This window comes from Tachypleus tridentatus, chromosome 3 (assembly GCF_004210375.1).
Source record: "Tachypleus tridentatus isolate NWPU-2018 chromosome 3, ASM421037v1, whole genome shotgun sequence".
Classification (NCBI taxonomy): domain Eukaryota; kingdom Metazoa; phylum Arthropoda; class Merostomata; order Xiphosura; family Limulidae; genus Tachypleus; species Tachypleus tridentatus.
The window spans coordinates 17,357,478-17,378,634 of record NC_134827.1 but is presented as its reverse complement, the minus strand read 5'-3'; the positions used below and the strand labels follow the sequence as shown (position 1 = coordinate 17,378,634).

The 21,157-nt window shown below is 34.4% G+C and overlaps 1 pseudogene across 1 annotated transcript in view; it reads left to right on the top strand.

The window, feature by feature from the left end:
• LOC143246453 (putative citrate synthase 2, mitochondrial) overlaps positions 1-21,157 on the top strand; it is a 34,446-nt pseudogene that overhangs the window by 2,153 nt on the left and 11,136 nt on the right. The window contains exons 2-7 of the transcript XR_013025976.1: positions 3,669-3,725; positions 4,334-4,441; positions 5,088-5,285; positions 5,616-5,804; positions 10,244-10,443; positions 18,840-18,969. The product of XR_013025976.1 is annotated as a putative citrate synthase 2, mitochondrial (transcript). The remainder of the gene's footprint in view (positions 1-3,668; positions 3,726-4,333; positions 4,442-5,087; positions 5,286-5,615; positions 5,805-10,243; positions 10,444-18,839; positions 18,970-21,157) is intronic.

The window sequence follows — 21,157 nt, the reverse complement described above, 5'->3', positions numbered from 1 at the left end:
TATACAGACATACATACACTGTAAGATAAAAATAGTATAAAAAATAAAATTAAAAAAGTGGTATGTATGTTTTAAGACATTTACTTATATTTACATAAAATAAAGGTAAGCAAAACAATAGAATGGTAGTAGGACATTGAAGGATTACAAAGGAAGGTTCATTTTTTACTGATATATATTTAAGCACTATTCCTCTTTCTGAACAATATGACTGAAGAAAATGAATGATAAGTTTGATTTTAATAGGAGTAACTATAGCAATGTTATCAAAGAAAATGATCTTGGTTTTCTAATTGATTAGTCTCTTAAGTTATCTAAGCAATATGCTGCTTCTAGCAGCAAGGCACATAAGATTTTAGGTTGTATCTGTATAAGTGTTGAATATAAGTCTAAAGAGGTTGTAATTTACTTGCTTAGGTGGTTGGTTAGGCCACATTTCGAGTATTGTGCTAAGTCTTTGGCTCATTACCTTAGGAAGGACATTGAATTGTTGGAAATGGTTCAGTGGAAGACTATTAGAATGATATCTCGGATGAAAAGATTGTTAGATGAGTGCAAATTAAGGTTTTTAAAATTGTTTTCTCTTGAAAAAGTTAGAGAGGATCTAATTAAGGTGTTTAAGATTGTTAAGAAAATTGATAATGTTGATGCTTAATCTTGTTACTCATACTTAATGATAAGAATGGTAGAACTGGGGGATACAAATTTTGGCAAGGTAGGAGCCATCATCAACTGAAACAATATTTTGCAAACATGGTGGTTGACCTGTGGAATGGATTATTTTCAGATGTGGTGAATAGAGTTAATTTGAGGGAGTTTAAGAGAAAACTTCATAAATATTCTGTAAGCACAGGCTTTGAGTGTTTTATTTTCATTTTAAAGTTTAGTGGATTGGACAGCCTAAATAGACCAACATATTCCTCATTGTCCTCAGACTGTATGTATACATAAGTCACATAAGCTGTTGAAACAATGTTATTTTGCTAGTATAAAAATAATAGAATTTTAAGGATTTATTGAAATATTCATTACAACTTGTGGAAAATAATTATACAAGCCACTAGTTAGATTTCATTAAAAACTGAATACAGTTTTGATCTCTAACTCAGAAAGGATACTGATTTTAATGGAAAGGATTAAGAGAAGGGCTGTTAGGGCTATTTTAGGGATTGAAGGGTTTTCTTATAGCAATAGTTTTAGATCTTTTAATTTTTTTCTGAAGGACAAGAATTTTATTGAAGGTCTCTGAATATCCCAGATTTCTTTGTCCTATGTTCTGAACATAATACAAAAGTTATAAGATTTGGAAACAATAGGCTAGGCTTCACTTTTTTTTCTTTTTTTTTGCCTAACAGAATAATTGATTTAAGGATTGAGTTGCCATGAATAGTAGTTGAGGTCAGCACTACAAGAGTTTAAAAGGGTAATCAATGACTTCCTGAAATTTAGGGTGTGTTTAAATTTTGACTTTTCTCAAGGGTGGGTGTACCTTTAAAGGTTTTGTTATCCCTATGTTGTGTTAGTCTGTCATGGACAATAACTGTAGTAATCTTTGAAGATGACTACTCTGTATTTTAAGCCTTCTAAGACATGCTGTTTATTACTAATTAGTATGTGTATATGAATAAGCCAAGGTAGTACTTTCAAGTCTTACAGCATAATCATTGTTTCTATTAAAATTGTCCAAAAACAAATTGAGATAACTGAAAATATGTTCTCTATTTATTTTAAATGTTTGTATGCAGGTCTTGGTACCATAATCCTAATATACACTACTGGCTAAAATCTTAAGGCCAATGAATATAAAGAAAAATATGCATTTTGTGTTGTTAGACTCAACCACTTATTTGAGTAGAGCTTCAAAAGATGAAGATTAGAAAAGGGAAAATAAAATAACCTTTTTAGCATTTAATACGGAAAGTGTGAACATTATGAAATTATCCTAAATACTAGCTGGTCAAAAGTATAAGACCATACTGAAACAAAGCGTTAATTGGTAAACATGTAACAAAATTCAGTCATTTGTGTTCAAGCATTAGCGTTGTCAACATTTCCCACTAACATCTGTGTTATATTGAGTAAAAACATGGCAAAGGCTAAAACGTTGACAGGGTTTGAAAGTGGTAGAATGTTGAGCTGCAAAAGCAACATCTCTTTAATGTGCCATTGCTGGTGAGATTGGGCATAGTAAAACTGCTGTTGCAAATTTCTTAAAAGACCCTGAGGGATACGGAACAAGAATTTCAAGTAGATGGCCCAAGAAAATTTCACTGGCATTGAGGAGGAGGATTCAATGAATTGTCTGGCAAGACATCAGCCAATTGTCGAACCAAATTAAGGCCCTTACGGATGCAGAATGCAGCTTGAGAACAATAAGATGGCATCTACGAGAGAAAGGCTTTAAAAATGTAAACGTCTTTAAATGCCACACCTCCTTCCACACCATGAAACAGCTCAGTTAAACTTTGCTGAGAAGCACCAAACATGGGATGTAGAAAAGTGGAAGAAGGTTTTGTTCTCTGATGAGAAGACATTTAACTTGGATGGTCCAGATAGCTTCCAACGTTACTGGCATGATAAGGATATCCCACCATAGACATTTTCTACACGACACAGAGGAGGAGGTTCCATCATGATCTGGGGTGCTTTCTCCTTCCATGGAACAATGGAGTTGCAGGTTATACAGGAGCATCAAACAGCAGCTGGCTATATTGGCATGTTGGAGAGAGCATCCTTATTGACTGAAGGCCCTCTCTTGTGTGGAAATGACTGGATCTTTCAGCAGAACAACGCTGCAATTCACAATGTCTGCAGGGCAAAGGACTTTTTCATGGTGAATAACGTGATTCTTTTGGACCATCCAGCGTGTTCTCTCGAACTGAACCCCATTGAAAATGTTTGGGGGTGGATGGCAAGGGAAGTATATAGAAATGGACGTCAGTTCCAAACAGTGCATGATCTTCGTGAAGCTATCTTCACAACTTGGAATAACATTCCAGCCAGCTTTCTGCAAATCCTTATATTGACCATTCCAAAGCGAATGTTTGCAGTTATTCTCAATGTCGGCCGTTCAACTCGCTACTGAGACCTCTTGTTGGGCATTTCCTACCTTGTTTAGGATTTCTTTTTGGTATGGTCTTAAACTTTTGACCAGCTAGTATTTAGGCTAATTTCATAGTGTTTGCATTTTCTTTAGTAAATGCTAAAAATGTTTTTTAATTTTATTTTCCCTTTTCTTATTTTCTTCTTTCGAAGCTGTACTCAAATAAATGGTTGAGTCTAACAACGCAAAATGCATATTTTTTCTTTATGTTCATTGGCCTTAAGGTTTTGGCCTGCAGTATGTATGTATGTGTGTATATATATATATATATATATATATGTGTGTGTGTGTGTGTCTTTCTTCACTTAATCATGCAAACCTTCTAAAATTTGTTTAAGCCTTGTACATATTTTTTTTTTTTATTTCAGTATTTCAGTGTCTTATTATGTATTTTTACCAAGTGCATGCTGAAAAGCTGTATTCATATAGATATATTCTGAGTACTGTTATTGCATTATAGCAGTGGACAATGGAAGATGGGTTACATATATATATATATATATATATATATGTGTGTGTTATGATAAGGTTTAAGAAATGTAACTATGCTACTTTCATCTTCCAGAAGATTTTTCCTGCTGTAACAGTGTTTTCCAGGAGCTTTGCTGATACCCCAGTACATGTAAGTGCAAACCATGAAAATTTGAAGTGTTTGAGAAACTTGTTGTTCTCATGGAATACTTATTATTAATTATTATATTTAGCATTTAAAATTTTGTTTTCTATGTATTCCTTCATATTTACATTCTTACAATGTTGTGTGACAACATGAAAATGATAATTGAGCTAGTCACAATTTTGTTTTTTATGTATTCCTTCATATTTACATTCTTACAATGTTGTGTGACAACACGAAAATGATAATTGAGCTAGTCACAATTTTGTTTTCTTCAAGCATTTTTGAAAAATGTCACAATGCTTATACTCCCAAGTGCTGATGTAAGTTCAGTAGATGTTTAAGTGTTGGACATTTGGTTACAAGAATTATGTGAGGTAGATCATATTAATATAAACATGTTTTTGTTTTTAGATATTAGTAAAATAAATGTTTTTTATAATTGCAGTGTGTGTGTGTGTGTGTGTGTGTGTGTGTCATGAAATCTTAAGATAAAAAGGTAGATAAGAGTATACTGGAACAAAAACATTTATCATGCTTTAAAATATAAAATTAAAACATGCATATGATTAACATACATAAAATTAAAGAGTTCTTTCCATTTTTCATTATAGGAGTTAAAATCTTTACTGGAAGAAAAAATCCAAGAGCAATATGCTCAAGTGAAGAGTTTTCGAGAACAGTATGGAAGTAAAGTGGTTGGAGAAATCACTGTTGACCAGGTGATATTGTTTCATATCCTGAACGAGATGTTATAGCAAAGTTATTTTTAGGGCTGTAATTTGTTTGTTTCCATGTTAGATGATTCTTTTGAGCAAGAATGACAATTAGCAAATATATTAAACATTTTATGCAATGATGGCTATGATAGATATGTAGCATTCTTTTCTATGAAATTGCCATACATATTGTAGATTAAGCTCTTTGTTTTTACTTTATATTGTGTTTTGGAATACTAAAAGAGCAGATCAGGGATGGACAACTTAAAAAAAGGAAAACTTGTTGGTGTTTTGATAATTTTTAGTATTATTATCAAATCAAAAACTAAGGTTTAATTAAAAAACAAATAATAATGTACCCTAAATAAAATAATGAGCAAATTGTTTTCCATTTTCTTCTGTGAAATTGAGCACTTTGTATCACTGCTGACTAAGGAATGGTTTCATAAAATCTCTTAAAGATGGCAACCCTAGAGTAGATCCAGCTTTTCACTAAAATGTTTTACTTTACTGGCATTAAAATTTTATTATGGCTTTATTTTCAAGATTTAATTTTTATATTTGAATTATAAATACTAAAAATAAAAATATAAAAATGGTTCTTACATAGTTTTTATGAAGACTTTCGAACTTTCTTTATACTTTAAAGATATATGGAGGAATGCGGGGAATTCGAGGTCTAGTAACTGAAACCTCAAATCTGGATCCTGAAGATGGGATTGAATTCCGAGACTTTACAATTCCTCAGATAAAGAAATTGTTGCCTAAAGCTCCTGGTGGAAGCCAACCTCTTCCTGAAGGATTGTTTTGGCTTCTTCTAACAGGTGAAATACCATCAGTAGAAGAGGTGAGATTTATATGATCATTAATTTTTTGTTGCATGAGTTAAAAATGTATACTGTTATGGAAAGTTAGTTTTGTATACATTACATTACTCGTGAAGCTAATTGTAAATCATATCTTGGATTTTGTATTGTATGACACTTTTTTCCCTGAAACATATGGAAATGTGATTTTCTTTAGTGAGAAGAGTAATTTGTATTAATATGTATTTAAATATATTCAAATAAAGAACTTTTGAAAGAGGGAATTAAATGTACAGGTAGCTAATATCAATATTTCAAAAATGATGGAACAAAGATAGTAGGTATGGCATTTGTAAATTTTTGTCTTGTAGGTAAAATCTGTCTCTAAGATCTGGGCAGAGAAAGCGGACCTTCCACCTCATGTAGTGACAATGTTAAATAACTTTCCTGAAAATCTTCATCCTATGTCCCAATTTAGTGCAGCCATTGCAGCATGTAATACAGAAAGCATATTTGCTAAAGCTTATACTGAAGGTGTGTCCAAGAACTTGTACTGGGAGGTAAGTTTGTGAGTGAGACCAGTGTGCATGTTATGTGGTCTTTTGAAGTATGGTGTAATCTAATCAGTAAATATACTTATTGTAAACAGAAAACAGGTGATGTTGAAAACAAGGGGAAGATTACTCATGGTGTCAGTAAAATAGATAATTTATTGACTCTTACATTATGGAATTGCCTTATTAGTTATAACAGCTTTTTTTTATCCAAAGCAAATAATTTGTGATAAAAAAAACGTCAGATTTATGGTTAATGATAATTAAATTGGAGACTTGTAAGGTTTAGATTAGATAAAGAATTTTTTTAGTTGGGTTATACAAAGAAATATCAGAACTAGAAATTTAATTCTGTCATTAGGAGTTTTTCTTTTGCTTACAACTGAGATAAAGTTTATTACCATTGTGTTATAAAGTGTTTATATGGAAACAATTATACCTGCACATTGAAAGCGGGTCAAATGTTTAATATTTTAAGATATATGTACAGAAGGTTGAAAATACAAAACCTTATAATCCATATGTTATTGAAAGGTGTATTGTCATTCTTTATGGGTAAACCAAGAAGCAGTGCAAAAAGTTAATATTAAAATATTTATATGGATGTGCACTTAACACATGTTGCTATTTTCAGTTTCTGGTTTGGGCTTAAAGCTCCAAAATTATTAAATGCAATTAATGAATGATTTAAAAGTTAAAAAACTGACATAAAATTTATTTGCTTGTCACAAAGTTTAGGTGTTCAAGTACATATCAATGTTTTTCAGTAGTAATGAAACATATGTTAACCTGAACTACTTGATTTGATTTTATAACAGTTTTACCACTTGCCTTTAGAAATACACCATCACAAAACCTCTCTTTTCTGTGAGTTCTAACTTTAATGTTTATTACAATATTAACTGATGAGACTGTATTTTGATTCTTGTTGCTGATTAGTCAAGTATTTGTGTGAATGATTTTCTTATGTTTTGCCCCCAAGTGGCACAAAATTATGTTGATGTCTTATCGAAAAAATTTAAGTTTCAATTACTATTTACTAAAAAGAGCCCAGCAAATTCATTGGTTCATATATACATATATTTCAGACACAATAATAATTTTATGTGGCAGATTTTAACTTAATCTTTTTCACAACATTTTTCAATGTAAGCCATATGTGTAGAAAATATGTGCATCAAGAAATGCAGTGGTTAAATCTGTTTGCAAGTTTTATATATGTGTGTGTGTATGCATATGTATCATACTGTAATGGAACTCTTGCTTATATGATAATGGAAAAGAACTTTTATTACATGATATGCAACCACAACTTTGTAAAAATGTTATCCTGTGTGCCTGTAAATTTGCAATAGGGGTCACAGTTTTCCCATTTTGCCTTTATTTCCCATCATAGAGAACTTTATTTTTTTTTATTTTTGTGGTGCTTATATGTATGATACTGGAGAAACTTTACTGCATGATTTCCCCATTTTGCTTTCATTACCTGTCATGGAGAACTTTATTTTCTCCATTCTCAGGATGTAGATATGATGGCATGAATGTCACACACAAATCTAATGGTAATCACAGGTAATTAGCTAGTATATATAATATTTAGTAAACTTTACATTTAAGTAACAGAGTAACAGTGGCCTTCCAAATGTACATGTTCTGTCATAGCTTTTATTTTACTAAAATACTTCCAGTGATTAAAATATAAGTAATTGTACATAAACTAAAAAAATGGGTATGCTGATTTCATATGCACAAAGCAAGAACAACTTTAGAAAATTGATGATTTTGAATTGGACCAAACATGTATGGTTTGTGTATTGTAATTTAATAAAAGGTTTATACATATAAGATGTGTACTTTCATTCAGCAATATGACATAAACTATGCAGAAAAAATCATTGCATGTGGCATATTAAATTCTGCAAAAATTCGTGTTTTCTGTCATGTAGTTGTTTGGTAGTCAGATACAAACAGTTAGGTAATTTCTGATCTGGAAATATAGAAGATTTATTCATTTATTTGGATGTCAAGTTTACTTTTACACCATAATAAAGACTTTTTACACTCAGTTTTTCTAAGTAGACTTACAATGCTAAAATGTGCAGCCTTGTAATGGATAGTCCAATGTTGCTTTGCTAAAAACAAAGAAATAAAACTTCCTAAGTGGAATTTCATAGTCAAGAAAATAGTTTCAAATAGATCAAAATGTATCATTTCACATTTCTAGACTTCTCATTTACATATTTGTAGTACATACACATTTGTTTAAAAATAAAATGTACAGTGTTGTGCTCTGTTGTTTTAAACATGTAACTGATGCTAAAATTGGTGATGACGAGAAAACCCACTTGTAGAGAAAAATATGCATGTAAAAATGGCTGGTTTGGGCTGAGAAAATTTTTTTATGTAGAGGAGCGAATTAAAAAATCATGAAACCATATACTGCTGCATACCATATAATCCCGACATAAGCAGCAAAATAACCAACATTTGTAAAAACTAGTAACAAAATATGACATTTCAATTAATACCAAATGTATTCATAAACAAGGCACAAAACTCAGATCTATACTGTGTAAAAACTACACTGACAAACACCACACCAACATCATTTATAAAATACAATGTGATAACTGCCACGACTTTTGTATTGGAGAAACAACTAGAAAAATGGAAACCAAATTCAAAGAACACAAAAAAGTCATCTTCAGACGTTTTCGAACACTGCAAGTCAAATAAACACAATATAACCATAGAAAACACTCAAGTACTAAATAAAGAAACAAACATAAACAAATGCAAAATTAAAGAAGCCTTACTTATACAACTCAAGCCCAAAATAAACCAATAGAAAGGAACACCTTTATACCTATATTAATAAATATAATCAAACATCTAAGCATGCCTTCTACATTCCTACACTCAGTTACACAACCCGCTTCAAACATGTGGTCAGATATTGGTCAGTTACCTCTTTCTTTCTTTGTGAACCTGACAATCACTGAAGAAGGTCGAAACATTGTTTGCTCCTCTACATAAAAAATTTTCTCAACCCAAACCTGCCATTTTTACATATATATGGTGCTAAAATTGTTTGAGTGGGTGCTGTTGTTTGTTTTTTTTATAGTATTTTTTATTTAAGCAAGCTGCAGCACTTATGAATAAAATACAAGTTCTAAACTGTTTTTATTTTTACACATAAATTTTAATTTTGAAAAAGGAAAATGAATTACATATGCAGGGAAGTTGACAAATTTAATTTAATTTTTGATATTTTAGATTGTGAAAGTATTGGGAAATTCATGTTTGTTTTCAGGTTATGGTTTTAAGTGATATAAACTAGTATATTTCTAATTGACTTAGAGCCCAACTATCATAACCTGAATTACCTGCAGCTAAATTGTTTGCTCCTCTACATAAAAAATTTTCTCAACCCAAACCTGCCATTTTTACATATATATGGTGCTAAAATTGTTTGAGTGGGTGCTGTTGTTTGTTTTTTTTATAGTATTTTTTATTTAAGCAAGCTGCAGCACTTATGAATAAAATACAAGTTCTAAACTGTTTTTATTTTTACACATAAATTTTAATTTTGAAAAAGGAAAATGAATTACATATGCAGGGAAGTTGACAAATTTAATTTTTGATATTTTAGATTGTGAAAGTATTGGGAAATTCATGTTTGTTTTCAGGTTATGGTTTTAAGTGATATAAACTAGTATATTTCTATTTGACTTAGAGCCCAACTATCATAACCTGAATTACCTGCAGCTAAATTATTGGAGCTATTTAAAATTATCAAATTAAAACCTTAAAAAAATGGAATTTTTTAGTGTATGGTCAAGTAGGAACCACGAAAGAGCCACTTTAACATAATTTCAGTAACTGGTGCCTCATTAGTATTTAGACTGGCATGGCCAGGTGGTTAAGGCAATCTGAGGATTGCAGGTTCAAGTCCCCATTACATCAAACATGCTTGCCCTTTTAGCCATGGGGATATTATAAAGTAATGGTCAATCCCACTATTCACTGGTAAAAGAGTAGCCCAAGAGTTGACGGTGGGTGGTGATGACTAGCTGGCCTACCTCTAGTCTTACACTGCTAAATATGGGATGGCTAGTGCAGATAGCCCTGGTGTAACTATGTGCAAAATTCAAAACGAACCAAACCATAAGTACTCCATAAGAATTTCTTACTTGTAACACTTGAAAGTAGTATTGTTTATTTACACACACACACACACACACACACACACACACACACACACACACACACACACACACACACACACACACACACACACACACACACACACATATATTTGGGTATGCTTAGTCTAAAGGATTATATGAAAAATTTTAATTACTCCAAAGAAAGTTTAAGATATTTAAAGATAATTATTTTCTTATATTTAAAAGTAATACTTAGATCTTTGTTTCTATCAATAGTATGCATATGAAGATGCTATGAATCTGATTGCAAAACTGCCTCCAATAGCTGCTACCATCTATCGAAACCTGTACAGAGATGGTAGTGCCATTGGTGCCATTGATGTGGATAAGGACTGGTCAGCTAACTTTGCTGCTATGCTTGGTTATGATAATCCTGATTTTACTGAACTCATGAGACTTTATCTTTCTATTCATAGGTAAGTTTTGTACAAAACAATGTATATTTCATCAGAATAAATCAATATTGGAGAATCTTAATGTTTTCAAAGTGACTTGAAATTTTGTTTGTTAAAAGAACTTGTGTTGATAATACAGAAAGCTTATACACACGCTTGAGTTGAACATTCAAAAGTAGTCATTTATAAATATTGGGACTAATCTGTTATGTCTGTATCAGTTATTAGATTTTCTCGTGATAATTTTAAGTGTTGTTTTTGTTTATTTGGAAAAAAAGTAATTATTTTCTCACTTCTTTTATCATTCCCATTTTTAATTTTCTTTAGCAGTTGAATCACACATTTTTGACAAATTAAATCTCCTATGTGTATTGCAGTTTGTAAAATTTGAGGTTATGCTTATAAGTTGTGATTGAGAATGCTATTACAGATGCCTGAAACCTCCGTAACTTTTATGTATATTGCAAGTTGGTGTATTTAAGCAGAGATACCAGAAGGAAATCTTAACTGCATACAATATCAATATGGCAGACACATTATAAATATGTGAATTATGCTATATTGTTATGGTATCTGTTAATCTACTTTCCTGAAGGAAATATTTAGTTGTTAAATTTGCACTACTACAAGAATGATAAAGCTATCCTGCAGAGCAGTTGTTCTGAAATTGAATTATAATTTTAATATTTCTTGTAGATTTATTTATCCAAATGCCATACACTGTTAATGATCAAAATTTAAACTCTGATGTAATATCTTACCTCTTCTCACAAAACAGTTTTTCTCAATTAGTACTTCACTCTATCAGTGCAGATTTTCAAGACTTATCAAATATGTAAATATTTATGCATAAGCTCACTACCAATAGGAACATTTATAGGCCAACTTTGCTAGATCGTTAGATCAGACTAAAACTATTCTTGAAGCTCTATGGCTGGACTATAATTTTTTTACAGATGTTTCTATCTCAGGTTTGGTGCATATCTGGATGCTCGAGATTTTGGGTTGTTGGACACTGGTTGAATCATACCTACGTATCAACATCTTGGATTTACTGGCAGTTTATCATGCCCTGCTACACTCTTTGTCAGACATTTGGGAGCATTCAGTGATGTTCCACTCTAACAATTTTTTTGGGTGGAGTCTTATATCACCAAGCTGGGGAGCACCCAGTTTCAAGATTTTAGTTTCTGAACTTTGCTTATCCTTTACTGGGCCCAAAATTATCACATCAGATTGTTAGCATATCTTGTTCAAGGTGCCCTGAATCTATTTGTGGACTGATTATCTTCACTTTACAAGATTCTTCTGAGTGTGTGCCCCTCAGTGTGGATTCCTGTGGACCCAGGGAAGGTTCTGTTCTTCCAGTTTACCTCCTCTGGGATCTAAACATCCATCCATGTGTTTGCTATTTGTGGCAACTCTTGAAGGGAAGGAGAGGATCCTGGTGGTTGAGGGGTCCAACCCTTGCACACCAGTTTGGCCTTGAATTCCTGTAGACAGGCAGCCTTGGGGTGGCCCCCCTCAGGTCAATCGACTGGTCCACTCGGGCTAGGGTCAACCAAGTACCAGTGTTGGATGTTTTCAATAGGTGTTGTGGACATTGCATCTGATGCTGGTGTTTGGATATAGTGCTCACAAAACACACCCTTGGAGACCGTAGCCATCCATGTTTCCTTGGGTCATACAATCACTGTTTGTTCTATCTATGACCTGGAGAGACATGTGATCAATCAGACCTTGATGCTCTCATTGAACAGTTGCCATGTCCCTTTTTCATTCTGGGAGATTTTAATGGACATCATCTCCTCTGGGGAAGTGCTGATACTGATAGGAGGGGCCGCTCGGTAGAGCGGATGCTCTCTGATCACAACCTTTTTCTTTTCATTACTGGTTCTTCTACTTATTTTCATGTGCCAAGTCAGTCCTTTACTGCTATTGATCTCTCAGTTTGCTCCCATTCGTTATTTTCCCATTTTTCATGGAGGGTTGACAACAATCCACAAGGCAGTGATCATTTTCCAATAATCTTGAGAGAGACTGGCCGTGGCAGTCAGGACCTTCCCGTGAAAGGCCTCAGCTACGCGGCGTGCCGAGATCCTGCCTGGCGCGACTGTTTCGGCCAGCAACTAACAGCCGACTCAGAACTTGCACGGACCGGGGGAATCCGACTGTCTAATTAAAACAAAGCATTGCAATGGCCGTTGGACGGTGCTGATGCAATGTTATTTCTGCCCAGTGCTCTGTCAAAGTGAAGAAATTCAACCAAGCGCGGGTAAACGGCGGGAGTAACTATGACTCTCTTAGTTATGGTAATGGATCTTACCTGTGTGCATATCCTTTTATTTGTCTTCTTTGCTGAGTCCTATTGTCCTGCCTTTCTCCAAGCCTGGGAGGGATCCCAAGATTCCTTCAAACTACTGTCCAATTGCTTTGATGAGCTGTCTCTGTAAGACCTTAGAGAGGATGGTTAATGCTCGTCTTGTTTGGTTCCTTGAATCAAACAACCTCCTCTCGCCCACCCAGTGTGGGTTCCGACAACAGTGCTTCACCATGGACCACCTGATTCAACTTGAAACATCAATCAGAGAAGCCTTTCTCAAATGACAACATCTTGTGTCAACATTCTTTGACATTGAGGAGGCTTATGATACAACATGGAGGTATGGCATTTTGTGAGACCTCCATATATATGGGTTACGGTGTCATTTGTCCATTTTTATTAAAAATTTTTTAATGGACAGGAGATTCCTAGTTTGTGTGGGTTTGACACTTTCCCGTTCTTTTCTATAGAAACTTGGAGTCCCTCAGGACTGTGTTCTGAGTGTCACACTTTTCAGTATAAAAAGTAATGCCATCACTGAACAACTCCCTCTCACTTTTGCAAATGGGCTCTGTATCGACAACTTTCACATCTCGTATCAGTCGTCAAACATGAGATATATTGAACGGCAACTACAAACTGCCCTCGATCGTATACTGAAGTAGACCACAGCAAACAGCTTTAATTTCTCTCTCTCTAAAATCCTTAGCATGCACTTTTGCTGCCAATGGGGGTATTCACCCTGATCTTGAACTCCGTATCTGTGAAGTTGTGCTGCCTGTGTCCTCTGAGACTAAGTTCTTGGGGCTTATCTTTGACCGTAAGCTAACCTTTATAACACACATCAAGCAGCTACAGGTCAAATGTACAAGAGCACTGAACATTCTCCATGTCCTCTCTACCACCACTTGAGGAGTGGATCAACATTCTGTGTTAAAGATATATTGTGCTCTTATTCAATCGAAACTTGACTATAGATCACTGGTCTATGGTTCTAACAGACCATTGGCCTTAAAGATGCTGGACCCTATTCATTATCAAGGACTTCAGCTCTGCACTGGGGCTTTCCGCACCTCCCCAGTTCAGAGCTTATACGTAGAATCTCACGAACCTTCTCTGCACCTTTGCCATTTGAAACTGTCTTTACTGTATTCTTCGAAACTTCATTCCTTACCAAAGCATCCCACCTGGGGTTGAGTTTTCTTTCCTCGATGGGCCATGCTTTTTCAGACCAGACAGTCTGCTATTGCTCCATTTGGCTTTCATATCCAGGTACAGTTAGATGAATTGGGTCTGTCCTTGGATAACATTGCTGTATCCATTGGTCAGCCCATCCCACCATGGCTTCTTACAGGCCCCAGTTGTGACCTATCTTTAAGTCATCTGAGAAAAATAGACACCCCTGATTGGAAATAGTGTCTGCTATTTGTTGAACATTTTTCGAACCATCCTTTCATTCCTATTTAAACAGATGGTTTGAAATCAGATGACTGTGTGGGCTCTCCCATGGTTTGTTGTAGTTTTGGTGGTTGCGAGCAGAATCCCCTCTACAGATTCTTTGTTTACAGCTGAACTGTTTGCCATTTCTTTTTCCCTGGATCACAGAAGCTAAGCAATACTCAAATTACATGATTTATACTGACTCGCTTAGTTCTCTTCTGGCCCTGGAATTGCTTCACGTTGGCTCACACCCTGTTCTCGCTGATATTCAAAATCGACTGGCCCATTTCTCTTTAGCATCTACTTCTATCCAGATTTTTTGGATACTAGGCCACTTTGGTGTTCACGGGAACGAGCTTGCCGACACCACAGCTAAGTCTATCTGCTCTGGCACTATCACTGCTGTGCCTGTTCCAAACATGGACTATGGTCCTGTATTCAAGGCTCAGCTCTATGCCAGCTAGCAATCGACATGGATTGAGCTATGCGAAAACAAGCTTTTCCAAATAAAACCCAATAGTGTACTTTGGCCATCTTGTTCCTGTAAGGAACGGAAAGAGGAAGTTGTTCTACCTCGACTGTGCATTGGCCACAGTTTTTTAACTCATTGTTTTCTTTTATCTGGAACTGATACACCAGTGTGTAGTTTGTGTAACACAGATCACAATAAGCCACATTTTACTTTCTTGTCATTATCATGATTCACAACGACAGCACCATTTTAAGCATGTTCTGTTCCAAGGTTTGTCTTTCATGTTAGTGTTATTGGTGATGGTGACACTGTCCACCTTGGTAATGTTTTTAGTTTTTTAAAGGCCATTAATCTTTTTAATGCCATTTAAATTTTTAATATTTACTTTACACATTTTTAATGTGGCTCCTTTTTAAAAATCACAGTTCATTTAATTCAGATTGAAATTAGAAACTGACTGTAACATAAGTAACTCGAAACCAGGAGTGGAAAGGCCAACTTCAGGTGACTGATGGTGGTTTTTGTACTTACCTGTTTGTCTTCCTGGTGAGTTACAATTATTACAGTCATGCTGCAGAGTCCTTTACAACTTGAATTACTATAGTTTTTCTCTTGATGTTGTAGACTAGATGTAAACATGGTTTTATGCTATTTATTTATTAATTTTTTACTCTGTTTTGTTTTACCTTAATTTCCTTACGAATTTTACTGAATTTATTTTTACCTTTTTACCAGATGTTTGGTGCAGATAGCTTAGCTGCTTTGTGCCATAGAACACTAGATCAACCAACAAACATGAGTGTGTGTGTGTGTGTGTGTATTCTTATAGCAAAGCCACATTGGGCTACCTGCTGAGTCCATCAAGGGGAATCGAATCCCTGATTTTAGCTTTGTAAATCTGTAGACTTTCCGCTGAGAGAGTGGTCTTTTTTCTGGATGTAGATGCTTTTGCCACATACATCAATGCACAAATTCTCAATTTTTAGTCTCCTGTCCATTTTTAGCAGAAGCTGTAGATGCTCTTTAGTCAAAACTGTAATGGATCTTACCTATGTGCATATCCTTTTATTTGTCTTCTTTGCCGAGTCCTATTATTGATTCAGACAAGTCTATGTGGTGACTTCATTTTGGTATGCTCAATCTATATTTCTGCTTATGCTCAGACTTTCATTGTCACCTGCAGCTGTTTTCCATGCTCCATCATTCATCCATTCTGGTCCTCTGGCTTTATGCATGGCTTTCTTCAGCCCTCTCCAATCAATCCTGATTTTCCAGGCAAGCTGCCTCATTGATTGCTTATCTTAATGTCCTTCTTCCTTAGCAGTTTATCAGCATACATAGTATATTTTCTCCTGCTGTTCACTCTACTGAGTATATAATTTTTCATAACATTTCACTACCAGTGTTGACTGCACTTCTTACTTGACTCTTTGAGGGGGGGCTGTCAGTTTCCTTGATTGCCATTTATCATGCTGCATTATTTTACATTTTTAGGTTTACTGAGTTTGCCTCTGTCTTAGTCTCTCACGTTGTCTTTCATTTCAACCTTTGTCTTTATATTCCCTGTATCAGTTTTCCTTAAAATCCTTATTCCTCATATTATTGGATTTTAGCTGGTGGCATTTTGAAATCTGTTCCTCAGTTTCTGATCATTTGTTTGCCAAAGATTTCTGCTAATGGGGAGGATAAATCCACTTCTTCTCCTATATAATTTTTCTCCATTTCCCACATTTGATACCATTCGGATCTTCACCACCTCTTGTGTCCAATATGAGTTCTGTGATGATATTTCACTTGCACTGCTCCTTTCCATGGTTCCTGTAACCATTTGTTTATTCCATGGAATCTTTCCATCACCCTCATAAGTTTGATTCACCAGTTAATCTTCTAAGGTGTGTCACTTTTTTAGGATATCTTCTTATCAAGTCCATCACTTCACAGTGTTCTTGGTTGCCCATTCCTATCTTCCTATAGAATCATCATTTGGGCTTGCGTGTGGACTACGGGCCATGCCTTTGTTTCACATTATTTAAGTAATGTGGTCATTTCTTGCTCAGCAGGTTTTTGTTTACCTGCATTTGCTCTCTTACACACCATTTTGTTGTTATAACTGATGAGTACTATGTTTTTGTTATTTCTTTATTTATAGGAGTCTTTTTGTTAGTGTATTTTGGACACCACTCTGGCAAGTGACACCTGACCAGGTATGCTTTTATTTGGAAAATCTTCACTGTACTTCCTGTGACCATGCTTGATCTTAAGTACATTGTAACTCTTTTTACTGCTGGTCTGATATACAATTCCAGGTGCTACCAGATGTTAGTTTTGTTTGTCTCTTCCTTTGCCATCTGTATAGAGCCAGTTGCTTCACAGGATTAAATTATGTACACCATAGAGATGAAGTGTTCTGTAGAACTACTAGTTATTCTCTCTGGTGGTCTTTTACTTCATAAATATGTATGTCCCAAAGTGTACACTCATGGACAATCATAAGTAAAGCAGACAGGGATTACAGCTCGTATCTGATGCTCTGTGGCATTGAGACTATTCGTATCATGGACCTGATGTACAATTCCAGATACCAACAGGTGTTGATTGAATGACCATCTACATGTTAGATCTGCTTTTCAAAATGTTATATCGAGGTCATTCATTGCATTATCTCGAGTGATGTAGAGCTCCAGACTTCTCATTGTGTTTTCCCCTCTTTTCTTCTAGTGGATTATGAGAGTCCTTGCCACTTACCAGTTCTTAGTAAGTAGGTTGTTGGATCATGGATGCCTGTCCTCTTGAGTGATACATCATGCCACTCAGTAGTTTTGGCATTCTGTAGGTGTCAGTGGTGTATTGTGCTTCCTTATGTATAATTCTAGATACTGTCTGGTTTTGGTTAAAGCACTCCAGCATGTCACTACTCTATGCATTGCAGTTTGCCCTTCATGCTGAAATGTTCCTCCTACCTACACTACTCTGGATGCAGTCCCTGGTGCATCAAGTGTTGGTTGGAGAGCATTCTTGGTGGTATTCATCCTCCTACTGTTGACTTGAGATGTGTTCCTTGTTTGTTGTCCCTCTTCTTACCATCTACTGGACATAATTTCCAGCAGATCTTGGTTTGGTTGCACCTGAATGCAGTACATGCATTTCCACTTATGTATGGTCATGATTATTCTCTTACAGCATACTGGAAGAAACATGTCCAGTACCACCTGGTTTTGGACTGGAGATGTTATCCTTCCTGTAATTTCCAGCATCCTGTCATATGCTGAATGTTGGTTCATAGTGGATCAGATGCTGGTTGGAAATACATGCAAGTGGAGAAAGATTTTGGTGCAGAAGTTTGTCTTCTGTGCTAGTTCCCATTTTGAGGTGAAGAAGTAGGTGATCATCTCCCTACCACAAAACTGATATACAATTCCAGGTGTTGACAGATGCTAGATGAGGTCAAACAACTACTAGAGTCTGTTGTGTTTTAGCCACTTGACACTCAGGGGTCCCATTATTAGGTAATACATACCTAGTCTCCCCTCTTCCAGTAGTATGTGATGTTAGTCCCATGGCCAATGTTAAAGTGATTAACAAGTGCAAACTTGGAGAGGGCACTGGTTACTATTAGTAGTAGTTTCATACTGCTATTGGTGAAGAACTACTGCATAATCATTTACATATGGATATGCAGAAGTGGGAGGTAGAATGCTAGTGGTGAGCATTATACCAATAGAGTGCAGTTCCAATTGAGAATAGCTATTTTATGAGAGGAGGTATCTATTTGAAATACATCTTCAGTTTAGGAAAATGGCAATTTTAAACTTTTATATTCTAATATTGTTCAAGATTTAATACTTTGTGAACAACTGGTCTGCTGTATAATTACTCTTTGCATGTGGAATGTATTTTAATACAATTCTGTACTATTTGTACACTAGTTATCTTACTGTTCTGTTACTTCAATAAGGCAAGGTTTTTTCTCATTATATTCAGCAGTTTATCTATGATGTTCGCTTTGATAAGATGTGCATGCATAATACTAATATTTCTTAATTGTAATTGCTGCTTTAAGTAATCTTAACACAGTTCAATTGGTGCTTTTTAAATGAACCATATTTTACTGTAATTCCAACTCCTTGTACCTTGCTAAGTAATCACTTTTTCACATGTCCTTTTTTTATTTATTCTCCCAAGTGACCATGAAGGAGGAAACGTTAGTGCCCACACTGTCCACCTAGTTTCTAGTTCTCTTTCTGATCCATACCTTTCATTTGCAGCAGGGATGAATGGTCTTGCAGGACCACTTCATGGATTAGCAAATCAGGTTAGTGTTGTGTTTTAATCCATTAGTTTAACTGTTTTAAAGTGCAACTACACAGTATAAAGAATATGGTGATATGTCGTGAGTTGTCAATCAGGTCATGCAGTGAGAACCTAAATGTAACACACCTTAGAAAAAGTGTAAAAACATATATACACGATTACATTTTATGAGCATTGTTACAAAAATAAAAAAATATCAGTTTTAAAATATTTTTGAGTCAAAAATTGTTAAAGTGGAGTTGGAATTATGATTTTTACTTAAAATTTGAAATACGACTTGACTGTGCATGCAACACTTACAAGATGCTTGTCAGTCAGTTTTAATGATGTTAATGGTACAATGTTGTCAGCATGTATGATTTCTGAAACCTGTAGCCATACCATAACTGTTATGGTGTTATGTTCACCATTGCACTGATAAAAAAAAAAATAAGATAAAGATGATCAAACAGAATGTGCCACATCAGTGTTAAAACCACTTCACTGTCTTTGTCTGTCACATTATTTTTAAACAGCACAACTTTAGCTGTAGTACTCACAGATGGATGAGATATCACTCCAAAGAACAGAATGCTGTTGAAAGTGCCAGGTTAGGCATGCAGAACTGACACAACATGAGTTCAAAATATTTCCATAGCTACAGTTTTAGTTTTCTAATTGGTCATATAGTACCTGACTTGCATGCTTTGACTACTGTTTATTCATTACACATAGCATATGTATATCTAAGTATTTGAAGAATAGGTGAAATTATTTTTACTTGTTTAAATTGTTCATCAAACATTCTATTTGAAGACTGTTTTTACCAGACTTTTACATAATCAGTGATAAAGAAATGATGCTCAACTGTTGTTGTATTTATCACATCTCAATCACTGTGGTAAGACCAAACATACATGACCAAATCATTTATAGAGGTGAACTGTAGTTTATATGTATGAAGTTTGTAGTAGCATTTATTCATGACAAGTAACCTATGTTGACTTAGGTGTATGAATAGGTGGTTAGTAATGTTACCAATTGTTTTTAATATTGTTTAATGGATATCTGTTTGCAATATTTTAGTTTTTAATATTGCCAAAAGGTATATTTTCTTGTCAGAAAATCTGTTATGTATATTTTTTATTGTTGTTATTGTAAAAATATATTAATGCAAAATTTAGAATTATTTGTGCAAGAAAATATTCAACACTAAAATAATAATATTCTACAGATTCCTGATTGTATCTTGCTTTTACTAAAGGCTGCTTAGAATTATAACAGCAGATAACTATCCTAACAAATGAATTGAGTATTTCATTATTTTGATTTGAAAGTTGAAATTTCTAGTTTTAGTATTGTTTAAGTTTTTTGATTTAAAACTGCATATTTATTTACAATATTCTTTTTCTTTTAAATAAAATTTAGTAACAGATTTGAACCATGAACATTTGGAATGAATATTAAACATTTTGTGCTTATAAGAACATCATATCACACATTCAGTATGGTTTCTATGACACTTTGCCATATGAAATTAAATATTTTTATTGAAGTTACTTTTAGTTGTAAAGATAATTCATTGATGATACATTTAAACTGTGTATATGTGGAGTATTATGTATTGTTACATGTGTATAATTAATACCTATTACATGAAACCACTTTACTATTTAAAGTAAAGATTCAGATCTGTCTTGCAAAAAAACTTTAAACTACTGCTTAATTAAAGGAATTATGTAGAGAAAATACCTAGCAGTGTATCCTAGAGTTTAAACAATTCTCTGAATAATGTTAGTTATGGTATTGAGACTATAATTCACATGTATAAGGAAAAGTTAAAATAATGAAATATTTTTGTGAAATATAAATTTCTTGTGTCAGCATTTCACCTGTTTTTACACTAATGGCAATGTATGCAGTTTTTGGCTTGTCATATATTATGGAGATATCCTACATTTTATTTTATTATCAAGTAATATATTCCCCTGAAATTCTGGCTATGCTGATTAAAATGATAACAACTAGTATTGGGAATTGAGATTTTCTTGCTAGTTCTCACATGCTACTCAGATCTATTTAATTCAGTTGTTCTCTACATTTCTGTTGGTCTAAGCTACCAAGGAATCCTACTGGTTACAGCTATCATTATATTTTTGCTGTTCTCAGGTGGCCATCAGTCATACTTGTTCTGGCTGGTCAATCCATTT